The sequence below is a fragment of the Podarcis liolepis genome, assembly GCF_965112155.1.
Source record: "Podarcis liolepis genome assembly, chromosome: 10".
Classification (NCBI taxonomy): Eukaryota; Metazoa; Chordata; class Lepidosauria; order Squamata; family Lacertidae; genus Podarcis; species Podarcis liolepis.
The window spans coordinates 32,959,413-32,973,413 of record NC_139562.1 but is presented as its reverse complement, the minus strand read 5'-3'; the positions used below and the strand labels follow the sequence as shown (position 1 = coordinate 32,973,413).

General features: G+C 42.0%; 1 protein-coding gene and 1 long non-coding RNA gene across 9 annotated transcripts in view; one reads left to right on the top strand and one right to left on the bottom strand.

Annotated features, from left to right (window-relative positions):
* Nucleotides 1-14,001, bottom strand: part of GRIN2B (glutamate ionotropic receptor NMDA type subunit 2B) — a 275,625-nt gene that overhangs the window by 147,491 nt on the left and 114,133 nt on the right. The window lies entirely within an intron of this gene.
* Nucleotides 7,938-14,001, top strand: part of LOC310687575 — a 52,880-nt gene continuing 46,816 nt past the window's right edge. For both annotated transcript variants that reach the window (XR_014516474.1, XR_014516475.1), the window contains exon 1: nucleotides 7,938-8,076. This is a non-coding gene — a long non-coding RNA (uncharacterized lncRNA). The remainder of the gene's footprint in view (nucleotides 8,077-14,001) is intronic.

Genomic DNA, 14,001 nt, shown 5'->3' with positions numbered 1-14,001 from the left:
GAGAGCTGAAGGACACTGTTGGCATTTGATGGCATACACAATGTTAGACGATGAGCAATTAAATAGTCCCGAGATGGTATGTGTGATGTTGTTGGGGCCAGTAATGGTGTTGTCCGGGTGTATGTGGCAGCAAAGTTGGCATCTGGGTTTATTGAAGGCTCTGGTGCCAGTGTCCGTGTTAAGTCTGGTTGTAGTATTATTGTGGGTTAGGAGTTGTTTAAGGTTGGGTGGCTGTCTGTAGGCAATGAAAGGTCTTCCTCCCAGAGCTTGAGAAAGAGAACTGTCATTGTCCAGGAGAGGTTGTAGATCTCTGATGATGCGTTGTACTGTTTTAACTTGGGAGCTGTATGTGATGACTAGAGGTGTTCTGTTATTTTCTTTTTTGGGTCTGTATTACAGTATTACAAAAACACTCATTTCCCTTCCTACCAGTTATCAGAACTTGTCTGCTGGAATTCATTTTAACGATAAAAGAAAAATCAAATCTTAGGAACCATATCATAGAATCATAGCATTGTAGAGTTGGAAGGGACCCTGAGGATCATCTAGTCCAACCCCCTGTAATACAGGAATGAATATATAGCTGCCCCATATTGGGATTGAACCTGCAAACTTTGTGTTATCAGCACCACACTCTAACCAGCTGAGCTATCAGCAAGGCTTTATGTGATGTGAGTTGGGGGAAGGTAGGCCGCATGATGCTTGGATCCTGGGCTAAAATCTCATGGAAGATTCCATCATTGAATTAGCCAGGCATGGGTACTCATTTCCACCTAAGTACAGTCCTTTGTATAACAAAGGAAGCTGCTCTGTGCCAGAGAGAAAATGGGTAGGTGTACCTGGCTGGTGGTGAGAAAGACAATAGCCTGATCTGAGTTGTGTGGCAGCTGAGCTAGATGCACACAGAAGCCAGAAAATGAGAGCCGTGCTTGATTTCTGCTGGAATCCAAGGTTGTGGCTGTGGGAGAAGCAAGGCCCTCTTGGAGTGCCAATGCTGTGAGCTCCTCCATCTTAGGCTCAGGTTGTAGATATGTGTGAATAAACCGTATATCATAAAGACACCACAGTCTTCGCTGTTCCTCATTCCAAGAAAAATGAACCCTAGGTAAGTGCCTGGAACCCCTGGAATCTCTCACCACTTGGAGATTGGAGTGGCATGCAACACTACATACAACTGTCAGCACATAACCTGCTTGTGTTTCTAGCTTTTCCAACCGAAGAGGCACTGCCAGCCAGTCTGCAACCACTCTCATTTTCAAGTTCCAGGACAGGTTGCTCTTATGTACACCTTCTCACCAAGGGGGAAAACTTTTCTTTTTCTTTTTCAGATGACAAGACGATTTCGGTCTAACTCTTTCTGTAGTAGATCATACAGTCAAAAACCAGCTAAGCAGAAGCTGGAAGAGAGACCCTTTTGACCAACATTTTGCCAAGGAGTCACAAGAATTGAGTGATATTTATTATGCATAACTAGCAACTATTCAGTAGCAGGCAGCTGACATCTTGGTACTCAGCATCATGGCCTGTTCCCTGGAAATGTGTGTAAGACCACAGTCCTAAAATCTTCCATTGGATCTGACAGATTTAACATTCAAAGTTCTTGAGCTCACAGTTACCCAAAACAAGCAGACTATTTTGTAGAGAGAACATAATAAAATGGATTTCCTGTGCCTGGTCTCAGTCTCCTCCCACTACAGTCTCTTTAACGTACACTACAGATGCTCGTGTGGGAAGTTGGAAGGAAGGTTTAAAGTGGCTTATTAAACTGAACAAGCTGCTCAGATTTTGTCTTTCAAACTAATGCTGTAGCTGCTTCTGTCCTAATCATACTAACCTGAGTCATGTGCAAATCTCAGTAAGTAGAACAGGCTGACATTATAAAGTGAGACTTGCTGGTGCTGACCAGCAATGTGCAGCCTGGCCTTGGCCACATTTAGTCAGAAGTGTCATTGGCTTTGTTCAATGTGACTTACTTCTGAGTAAACAGATTGCAACCACAGTTGTGCAAAAGGGAGTGGGAAACATTTAATGGCGCTGGTTTCTTTTGCATTTAACTTGACCTCATTACACCTGATATTTTACTTTCCAAAAAAACCAAACCATTTTGTGCATTTTAACTTCAAGATCACCCATGGAAAGCAAATTTCAATACTATATGCATGAGTACTCACAAAAACTAAATGTATGCATGCAAGTGTTGAAGCCAAAATTATCTCCCTTTTTCATTCAACAAAGGAACAGAATTCATACTTTATGACTAAATCAGCCCTAACTAAAAAACAGGGCTAAAGTTTGAATATTGTCAGCATACCAAGTTGGTGTTGTTTTGTTAAAAAAATGATATCAGTAGAAGGAAGCTAAGATAACTGTTGTGTGTGCCATAAACAGAAACAGAAGCACAATTTATTTACAGCATAGCCAGTATCCAAATCAAATGATACGGCAAGGCTTTTCAAATAACCCAGCCATAACCACCAAATAATGGTGCTGCGTGCCCCAGTGACAAAGCATGCTGTGACTCAAGCACAGGCTTCTAGTGTTGTGACACCAGCTCTCTAGAATTACCTTGCCCTAGAAGTGAAGCAAACCCACAACATTATGTTTTGGACATTTGTTGACAACAGTTCTTTTCTCCCAAACCTTCCCAAATTAGTCTGCTTTATTTCTGCAACTTTTAATTCCTTTTGGATTCTTTTTTAAAGCACTGTTTTATTATTTGTATTACTTTTATATTCTATTTTTTACTACCATTCAACGCAGAAAAGTTTATAATTTCTGCACTAGTCAATAAATAGATAAATATCAAAGAATAATTATATCTAACAGTACCATTCCAGCAAAATGTGCTTTAGGCTGACAAATAGTATGGAAGAGAGCATAATATAATAATAATAATTTATTATTTGTACCCCGCCCATCTGGCTGGGTTTCCCCAGCCACTCTGGGTAGCTTCCAACAAAGATTAAAAATACATTAAAATGTCACACATTAAAAACTTTCCTGAACAGGGCTGCCTTCAGATGTCGTCTAAATGTCAGGTAGTTGCTTATCTCTTTGACATCTGATGGAAGGGTGTTCCTCGCCACTACCGAGAAGGCCCTCTGCCTGGTTCCCTGTACCTTTGCTTCTCGCAATGAGGGAACCGCCAGAAGGCCCTCAGCGCTGGACCTCATTGTCCGGGCAGAACGATGGGGGTGGAGACGCTCCTTCAGGTATACTGGACCGAGGCCTTTTAGGCCTTTAAAGGTCAACACCAACACTCTGAATTGTGCTCGGAAACGTACTGGGAGCCAATGTAGGTCTTTCAGGACTGGTGTTATATGGTCTCGGAGGCTGCCCCCAGTCACCAGTCTAGCTGCCGCATTCTGGATTAGTTGTAGTTTCCGGGTCACCTTCAAAGGTAGCCCCACGTAGAGCGCATTGCAGTAGTCCAAGCGGGAGATAACTAGAGCATGCACCACTCTGGCAAGACAGTCCGCGGGCAGGTAGGGTCTCAGCCTGCATACCAGATGGAGCTGGTAGACAGCTGCCCTGGACACAGATTTGACCTGTGCCTCCATGGACAGCTGTGAGTCCAAAATGACTCCCAGGCTGTGCACCTGGTCCTTCAGGGGAACAGTTACCCCATTCAGGACCAGGGAGTCCTCCACACCAGCCCGCCCCCTGTCCCCCAAGAACAGTACTTCTGTCTTGTCAGGATTCAACCTCAATCCATTAGCCGCCATCCATCCTAAAACCGCCTCCAGGCACTCACACAGGACCTTCACTGCCTTCACTGGTTCCAATTTAAAAGAGGTAGAGCTGGGTATAAGATATAAGGATGATGTTATATGTACAGCATCCCACAAAAGGTGTCTGCATCCAGCATTAAATGCACATTATCAAACTATGTCCACACCCATGATCTTGAAATGTAACTTGGATCAATTGATTTCAATAGATCAAGTCTAATTAAGCTCCTCCTCCAGTACTATAATTATCTGAGGGCCTATCCACAATTTTCCTGTGATTTCAAGTCATGGGTCTGAGAGGTTTCGGGTTTTTGTCCCACTACTGAACCTGGGAAAATCCACTATTTACTGCAGAAAAACTGCAGAAAAGTTGATTGACGTTTGTTCCAATTCGGCAATAAATAGCAGGGTTTCCCAGGGAAAGTAGCAGGACACAAAAAAAAACCCTTTCAGATCTGTGACTTGAAACCACTTGAAGTCACGGGACAAATTGAAGTGCGGATGGAGCCTCAGTGTTCTATGGATCTAAAATGAGTTCCAGATGCCAAAAGAAACCTGCATTTGTCCTTATATGTAGGGAAACAAGTTCCCAGTCCCTAGTTGAGTGAGATGTGCAGAATGAGCTCCAGACTCACACACTTTCCTCCCCTTACCGCCTCCTGCCAGGAGAGGGAATTCAGCAGTGATAACTTAATTTCCCTGAACCTCAGCTTCTTGTGTAATTTAAACCAGAAATTGTAAAGTTAGCTTGTTTTGAAACTGACTGTAGCTAGGGATGACTACACAGCAAACTGAGATTCAGAGAAACTAGGATAAGGGGAGGGGATGGAATACAACCCAATATTTTTCAACCCAATATTTTTCAGGTGCTGCTGCCACTAACCCCACAAAAATTGTGTTATTTAAACTTCCTAAAGAAGTTGCTGTAAGTTTGGGGTCTTATTTTAAATTCTCTAGGCAACTGAGGTACGCAGTAAGAGGTCAGGAGGAAGAAAGGGACAAAGATGGAGAGAGCTGTAAATAATGTCATGAGCCGTTGCTGTAAACAAACTGACCGCTAAAAAATGGCAGGGGATCTAGTTGAGTTGAAGATGCCCCCTGCAGAGAAAGAGATGCTACAAACACTGCAGGGAGAAACTAAAAAGGAGGACTTTAAAAGGCAGAAGGGGAAGGCTTTGAAGCCCTTACTCCGAGCATCAAACAAGGGTAATGGCCTGGGTTTGGGTAGCTTGATTGCAAGGACCTTTAACAAAACAGTTTTAATGTTCCTTGAATGTTTATGGATGGTGCTGGGAAGGATCAATTCCTCTGTAGCTGTGGGGGTCTCAGACCTGGGCTCTACTACAGCATCTTGGCTGTGAAATCTGGATGACCCGCTCTGTGCCTAGGGGGGCAGGGCCCTGATGGACTCCAGCTACAAAAGCTCAGGCTGCTGAAGAGGCTGGAGACCATCTTCGCTTTCTCTTAGTGCAGTCCCAGGTAATATTTTATTCTCTTGCTAATGATGCCGTTTTAAATGTGCATTTTATATTTGACTTCCTTGGTAGTATCTTATCTTGAAATCTTTTAAGATAATGTTTTAGTTTCCTGTTAATTAGGTTGTTTGAATGTATGCTTGACTTTCTTCAGTAATGTTTTGTTCTGGATTGTTTTATTTGATGTTTTAATGTAGGTTGCAAACCACTATGAATTTTTTTCCTTAAATATAAATCAGTATAGAGATGAAATGATTGATGATAATAATAATAATGTTTGAGAGGAAAACAGCAGTTTGGAATTTAAGATGCCTGCTTCAGATTCTCTTTGGGAATCTGGTGCTGTCTACTTATAGGTATGTGTGCTAGCTTGCACTTAAGCTCTGCTTACATATTTGTAATTAAGGCAAACATTGCAAGGACACCAAAGTCTCCAGGCCTATCTCAGCCAAAGGTAGAGGTGGGGATCAGATTGTATAAAGTCCTTTCTGTGTTAAACACATTCTCTAAGACAGTAGTGTTGATGTGCCCTTTGAAGTAGCTACTGAGATAATTCTGAAAGCATGCTGGAAATGCTACGTATTTGTACTGTTACATCCATGGCTCCACTGACTGCATTCCAAGTGGAAAGGAACAAAATCATCATCAGTCAGGTGAATACAGTCCTCTTTCCCAAGAGCATCATTTTAATTTTGAAACTTTGTCTCCTCCCTTCCCTTCGTTTTTTCCCCCTTTCAGACCCCTATTCCAAGGATCACTACCCTACCCTTTTCAACAAGAGAGGAGAAATGAATTGCTGCATGCAGAGGGAAAGGTTCTTGCCAGAATGTGATTTGCCTTATTTTCTGCAAGCAAAAGCATGGAGGGGAATTGTCCAAATTAAGTTGCTTGATTACAAAAATTAATCTTGTCACTTAGTGTCCCTGTTCCACAGAAAAGGGCCTTTGATTAGCCTCCTTGTTTCAGAATATTACAAGCAGAAGGCAATTTTCCAGACAAGGATAGGAGAAGGCGAGAGTGAAGGGGACAAGGCCAGACAGCTGATTCCAATACCCAAGACATTCCGCACACGTGATACAGGCCATCCTTCAAAATGAAAAGGTATCGGTGAACACAGCCAAGGAAAACGGAAGATATCTGTGAATGCTTTCAGTTCTTACCAAAGATGTCTGCAGCGCTCTGAGCCTCTGTATTTTGCGAGACAGATTCAAGTGCATTCTGGATATTTAGGTTTGCACATTTAAAGCAGCTTAAAGCACTCTGTTACCTTAGTGGAGCATATCAATTTTTTTTTTAAATGGACAATTTGTGGTTTGGAAAATGGCAGGGAAGTGCATTTAAAAATGTGAGATGAACAAAAGTCTAATGGAAGATGTGTAAACACCCTGCGCATCATGAAGAATGCAGGAAGAATGCTCATTGTCATTTAATTGCCCCATAAACAAATCAGAGTGAATGCTCAATAAAGTGTAGTTTGTGCAAGCAAATCAGGATGAATAAACGGGACATCTGGAGATGCTCACAGTCAGTGATTCCTCTTATGGTTTGCACACAATTAAATTACAACGTTATTCCTAGTGATGTCAACAAGACTTATATTTTGGGGCTCAGAAATACAAGTCTTGTGGGCTCATAAAGTTTGCCTCAAACACAAGGTGAGTCTTAAATTATTTATGTCTTGAATTTTAATCTCTCTCTTCTTCTTCTTCTCCTTCTTCTTCTTCTTCTTCTTCTTCTTCTTCTTCTTCTTCTTCTTCTTCATCATTTATTATTTATACCCCACCCATCCGGCTGGGTTTCCCCAGCCACTCTAGGTGGCTCCCAACAGATTAAAAACAGAATAAAATATCAAACATTAAAAACTTCCCTAAACAGGCAAGCAGGGAAAGGGAGAAGGAATTCTCTCTACCCACCACCCTGTTTCCTGTCTCTGCCTTGCTGCAACGTATCACACTGGGCGGCAAGAAGTCCCTAGGAAACGTTATTTCCCCCAAAGCTAGTGCAATATCAGTCACTCCCATGCCAGGTGTTATAAAGGAGAGAGATGGCAGAAAGACAGCCCTTCTTCATTCTCATTGCTTGCAAATGCTGCAGCGGTAATTGCTGCACCCACCACAGAGGGGAAGGGAGACCTCCTACTCCCTCCTCTTTCCCTACTTATTGCAGTTTATCCCTACTAACAGAACATCACCAGTGCAGCCACTGATCAGCCATAGAAGAAAGGTCTTATAGCCTTTCTGAAACTCTAACAAGGGGGTGGATTTCCTAGCCTCTTCAAGAATGATTTTCCAGAAGGACATTCCACAGTCTGGAGCCACTACTGTAAAGGCCATGATTCTAGCAGTTTCCTGTACTAACCTGCTGCATGGATGCGATAGTGTAGCAAGTTGGGCATGGCACCTCCCTTCTGCCACCTCCCCTTGTATGGAATCAGATTTAGAGGAGAAGGAGGTTTAGTCTCCTTTAATTATCCTCTCTTCTAAGCCTGCTTTCTCTCTCCTGATCACTCTACCGTCTCCCAGCAGCTAGACTTCTCTTTGTACTCCCCAACTTTCAGCCTGCCTCCACCATTAAATGCTTGCCAGAAGACTTGGCAAATATCTGCTACCCATCTTTGAGACAGCCAGGGCTTGCAGCAAAGGAGACAGCATCTCTGTTCCTATAGCAACAAAATATCTCCTCCCACCTGCGTTGCTGTCCAGTTCTGCCCTTCGAAGATACTGGCTCCATTACCAGGGCAACCAGCTTGTTGGGCCACCAAGTTAGGTGTGGCTTGCTGGCAAAGTCCGCAGGGGTTCCTTCTGACCCCAATCGGGCCAGCTCTTGTGGGTGAACTTCGTCCCCAGCAGAGGGTAAACAGTGCCTGGCAGGTGAGCTTTGTTAGGGACAGATATGGGAGTTCTAGCCTGTGAATGGCATTTAAAACTTGCTGTAAGGAGGGAGAAGGCCTCCACACAAAGGCTGGCCTTTTCTTTCAAGTAACAGGCTGCGTCCGGAAGAACCCCTAGGCATAAATAGGATAACTGTAAACCCATTGATGATAAGCAGGCTTATCTTTTCCACACCATAGTCATTCCCTTCCAACATCACCTTCACCTCTTGAATTTAATTTCAGTGGGTTCCTCCTCATCCACTTAACCAAAGGGCTAGTATCTAGTACACTTTTTCAAAAGTTGTTTATCTGTTTGCTGTGCACTTGGACACCTCTTAAAATAATCAAATTCTGCATAGTTTTTGAGATCAAGGCAAAGGTCTTAATCTATGCTTGGATACTGTTAGATGACATTTTGAATCAAGATGGCAGACTTAACCTTTCAAATGAGCACTGACATTATTATTATTATTATTATTATTATTATTATTATTATTATTATTATTATTATTATTGGTTTCTTAGAATTCCTGAGCAGCACCAGGTATGAGGCTGATAGTTAATAATAACAAACAGCTGAGATTTCTAACAATTCTGCCTTAAATGTAACATATAATACTTTTAAGGCAATTGCATAAATTTAAGAAGGTTTTTATTTATATGTCTGACATCCTTCATTTTAATAGCAGATTCTAAGGCTAAAAAGCAAATCAGTTGATGTTCTTAAACACGTCAAAACAAGTTAAGAAATTAAGTCCATGCATTCAATTAAAATTATCCTATTCAACAATTTTTTAAAAGCAGTCTTGAAGTGGGAATGCTAATTTTGATTATCTGATTTACAATACATTTTTCACTAAAAGAACTATTTTGCATAATGGTCTCAATTTCCCTTTTGTTTGACACATTATGTTGAAACTTTCAGAAAAACATACTATTTTTATCCTATTTAGTAATCAGATTACTGGGAATTTGTGGAAACAAGGATATTATATGAATAGCCCCGTGAATGATTTGATTCACTTGCAGAATTTTAGAATATGCATATATGTGTTTACTGCCATATATGTGTTTTTACTGCCAGTTTTAGTACATGATCACTGTTTTCCATAAGTGTTCGAATTACTGTATTCTCTCCTGCTTTTCTCTATCAACAATGTTCATAAAAGAATGCATTTGTTTGGTACAGGTAGCTGAAAATGATTGATATAAAAGTTGAGTGAATATTCTGACTGTTTCTGGTAGGTGTGGGTCTGTCTCTAATTTAAACAACATTTCAGAAAGGAGGAATATATGGCTGCCAAGTCTGCAAAATGATAATGTCATGGCAATTACATAAATTGAATTCCAGAAGAGTGATGCTCCTAGCTACCATTTCTCTCCTAATCCCTCTCTAGTCTTGCTGCTGACCAAAAGAATAATATTTGGTGCTATGAGCTGCGACTCTACTTGAGTTCCTAAGATCAGCCTAGCACTCCTGATGTCAGTGCCTGATTGACAATGCAGCAATACCAATAGACCCTATTAAGTGGCCATCCTTATGCACAGTTTTTGCAACAGTAATAACTCAGGTTGAAGTTAGGCTTACTGAAAAATATGGTATATTCAAACTAGAACAAAGAATAGATCCATCTGTCAACCAAACTGAAAACCTTGACGGTCACAGGGAAGACCGTCTCCTGCTCCGGAGGGTAGGACTTAAACCAATGGGTTCAAGTTATAAGAAAGGCAATTCCGAATAAACACCAGGAAGAACTTTCTGGCAGTAAGAGCTGTTCAACAGTGGAGTGGTCTCTCTCGGCAGGTTGTGGACTCTTCTTCATTGGAGGTTTTTAAGCAGAGGTTGGGTGGCCATCTGTTATAGATGCTTTAGCTGAAATACCTGCACTGCAGGGAGGTGGACTAAATGACTTTTGGGGTTCCCTCCAACTCTGCAGTTCTATGATTCTATGACATTTATTTAAAGAAGCCACATATAAGAAAAAAGACAGGCTTTTAAAAAAAAACCACAAAGTGTTTTGTCACAGATTGTATTAGCACAAGTAGAGTAGTGACTTAGGTGATGAACACAGTGAAGGATAGCGTGAGGCAACATGTAAAAGTCTGTATTCTAAAGAGTTGCTTCTTTTTTGTACGGTTGCATGCTACCCCAATCTCTGAGTGGTGATTCCTGGGGTTCCAGGCGCTCACCCAGGGTTCATGTTTCCTTTCAGGAATGAGGCACAGTGAAGACTGCAGTGTCTTTATAGCATATGGCTTATTTACACACCTATATACAACCTGAGTCTTCAATGGAGGCGTTCACAGCACTAACACCCCCAAAGGATCTTTTTTCTCCCATAGTCACAGCCTTGGATTCAAACGGGTATCAAATATCCTGTTCTCTAACGTTGCTCTCCCTCGCTCTATCTCTAGCCTGCTGCTTTCCTTCTAGGTCCCATCTCTCCTCCTCTCTACTCTAAACTCTTGCATTATCTGTTGAGGGAGGAGGGCCCACCAATTTGATGTCTAGCACAAGCCCTTTATTCTCATAATGGAGAGGCTAGCCTGGCTTAATTAGCTGTTAAAACTTGCTGAATCCAGGGATTAGAAGTGTCTAATAACCAGTTTAAACACCCCAAGCCTTGATTAAATTCTAACACTTGCTGGACCCAGGAATATAGAGGTCTGGCACCCACAAACTCATAACAGTACCAAAGCTACGCAAAGCATTGAAATTCCATTCTGAGAAGTAGCAAGCAGCAAAACCTGGTTTCTATAGCACTGCCATGGAAACGTCTCACTGTGAATCTGTGCCTTCAGGCCCCTTTGCAACTAAAGCATATTTCTTCCCCAACACCCACCTCCACATCACATGCCCACCCCCTCCAAATGATTAAAGGGTATGGTATACTCTGGCAAAAAAGGGCTGGACTAGCTCCTTCCTGGCTATTGATACAGAATGGTGTCTTCAAAACACAATAAAGGAATAAATGTCTCTCCATTTAGGAATCCTTTTATTTTACCTAACAATGTATTAAGGAACAGACCCAATAATCTTATGCAAGGGATCTTTTGAAATGCCGTTTTTTTTCTTCTTGGAATGATGTCTTCCAAAACTGAAGTTAACTATCAGAATGTAGAACTAAGTCCTCTTAATCTACTGTTTTGTCTGTTATCTCATGGCTCCTTCCTCCACCTTGGACTACTCTGACTCTCCTTCCCCTCCTGGCTCCTGCCTTGTGGGTGGCGTCAAATCCTATAAATCACTGATCCCCTCTCCTGGGTCACTCTCCCAGTCCCTGCCTCTGCCCCACACTCTTCAGAGTCCTGCCAGTCCCTGACACAAGCCACTCAAAGTGTGTTGCTCTTCCTCTTTCCAACTTGCCTCAGGCACACCTTGCTCACAGGTCCTCCTCTAGAAAACATGAATCCCACTTTTGACACCAGTGTTGCATTCCACCCCAATCTCTGAGCACTGCAAAATTCTAGGGGTTCCTGGTTCTTATCCCAGGATTCAGTTTCCTCCGAATGAGGGACAGCAGAGACTATGGTGTCTTTAGGATATATGGTTTATTTACACATATAAAAATCCTGAGCCTAAGATGGAGAGGCTCACAGCATTAGCATCCCAAGAGGGTCTTGCTTCTCCCATAGCCATAGCCTTGGATTCCAGCAGAAATCAGGCATGGCTCTGTCTCACAGATTTCAGCCTTCTACTGCTCATTTGTAGCTCACACATCCAACTCTCAACTCTGCTCTTTGTCTTTCTAGCTACCAGCAAGTTGACTGAAGGGGACCCACCTATTTTCCATATGGCACAGAGCCACTTCCTTTGTTACCTTATAGGCCCATATTTAGAGGGCCATTACCTCACTAGGAAGCTAGCCTGGCTATTCCAAGAATTGAATCCGTGCTTGATCCAGGAATCAGAACCAGTGGCGTAGCGTGGGTTGTCAGCACCCGGGGCAAGGCAAGTAATTTGTGCCCCCTAACCCATGGATTTGCGCCCCCTAACCCTAACCCCCAGATGTTGCGCCCGGTGTGGCCACCCCCCCTGCACCCCCCACACTACGCCACTGATCAAAACAGGTCTCAGGAATACAGCCCACCCCCACAAAACTCATAACCAAATATTTCAAGGGATTAATGGGAACTTAATTACTGATTTTCCGACTTACTATAAATATATTTGTGTCGGTATTGTAGTTGTAGGAGCCATTTCATGCATTTTAATTAACAAGCCTAGTATGGGAGTACTGATGCATACATAATTTCATAAATATTAGTTAAGTGTAAATTTCATAATCTCCAAAATGTTAGCTTTATGGTCCCCAGAATAAGTGACTGTCTGACCAGAAAGCAGCAAAGTAAAAACACATCTTTAGTAGAACATGGGGCAACAGAAAACACTTAATATTAATTAATGCACTGCCAGGGTGTAATCAGACAGCAGGTTCTCATTTTGGGTCAGTGCTTTAGTACTAAACCACAAGCACTGGAAGAGTTCCTGGGAACCAGACCAAACTGTTCTCACAGGAGTTTGCACCCTACCACTTTGAAATTGGTTGTGGAGTCGAGCCCTGGAACTTTGATATGTTCATGCCAGGCATCAACATGAGCTGAAGCTAATAACACATAACCACTGCCTGTGCACTAGAAATACAATGACTGGCAACTCCCTATGTAGGTATGCAAGTTAAATCCACTCATACATACCAATGAACATATCCAACCAACTTCTGTCCTTGATTTCTAATAGAATAAGCTTATGCAAATAGCTTAACTGATTTCTCATATGCTTCTTTACATTTTTCTCCTTGAAATATGTCAACTTCACTTTTCTTTGCCTTTTAAAAACACATCTTTTCCCCCACCCATGTGGAGTTTTGATCCTGAAATTGACATCTCTCTGTTAAACTCTAGAACCTGCAGGAAGTCAGCATCTAATCAGAATCAAGCAACAGTTTGCATTTTACGGTGCTGGAAACTAATGACATGACTGGGGCATCCAGGACTGTTTATTCATGTGTGTGCCCATTTATATGTATAGTAGCACATGGAGTCTGATTTCCCTCCCAAAATTCCATGCATTCACCCACACATATGGTGTAAAAATTCAGTCCCCATCCCATCTCCACTTTATACAATAAGAGGGCAGATTTGTGAACAGACGTAGCCCCGTTACATCTAGTTTGGACCTTGAAATCCACTAAACACAACCTTCTTTTTTTATATAAAAAGACTAGTATAAAAAGATGCTGTATAAGACACTGTAGTTTGATCTACCTGTTTACAGAGTCTCCTCTGTGATTTGTTTAAAATGTGGGGGGAAGTGAGAGGGCCATGGTTCAGCGATAGAGCACTTAGTTTGGGTGCCAAAAGTCGCACATTTAGTTCCCTGCATCTCCAGGTAGGGCTTGGGGAGACTCTAGTCTGAAATCCTAGGGAGCCACTGCTAGCATAGACAGTAATGAGCTAGATGGAACAATAATCTGATTCAGTATAAAGCAGCTTTCTATCTCCTTTTAACCAGAATTGTACGTCCTTCAAATATTGACTGTCTTTCCTCCAGACTGCTAAGGTTCTCTGGCCATGACTCAAAATTACACTAATACCTTGCGAAGATCCTATAGCATCTATCAACTGATGCACGGTCATTATAAAGGGCCGTCTACTAATGCTGATGGAAATGTCCAGGAAAGCAATGTAGTCAGGATTTTAATATTCAGCAAGGATTACAAGAACGCTGACCTGTTTGAATGGATCTGCTCTTCGAATCATTTTATTTACTTTTCCAGTCTTCTTGAGAGATGCGCCTTTACAAATGTTTATTTGAATTTTGTCCATTCCTGGAGAAAAGCACATTGCTTTTAATGCTTTTGCTTATCCAGCTCTCAGTTCTTACTTCCAAACAAAGTGCGCTAGTTGCAGGCATCTGAGC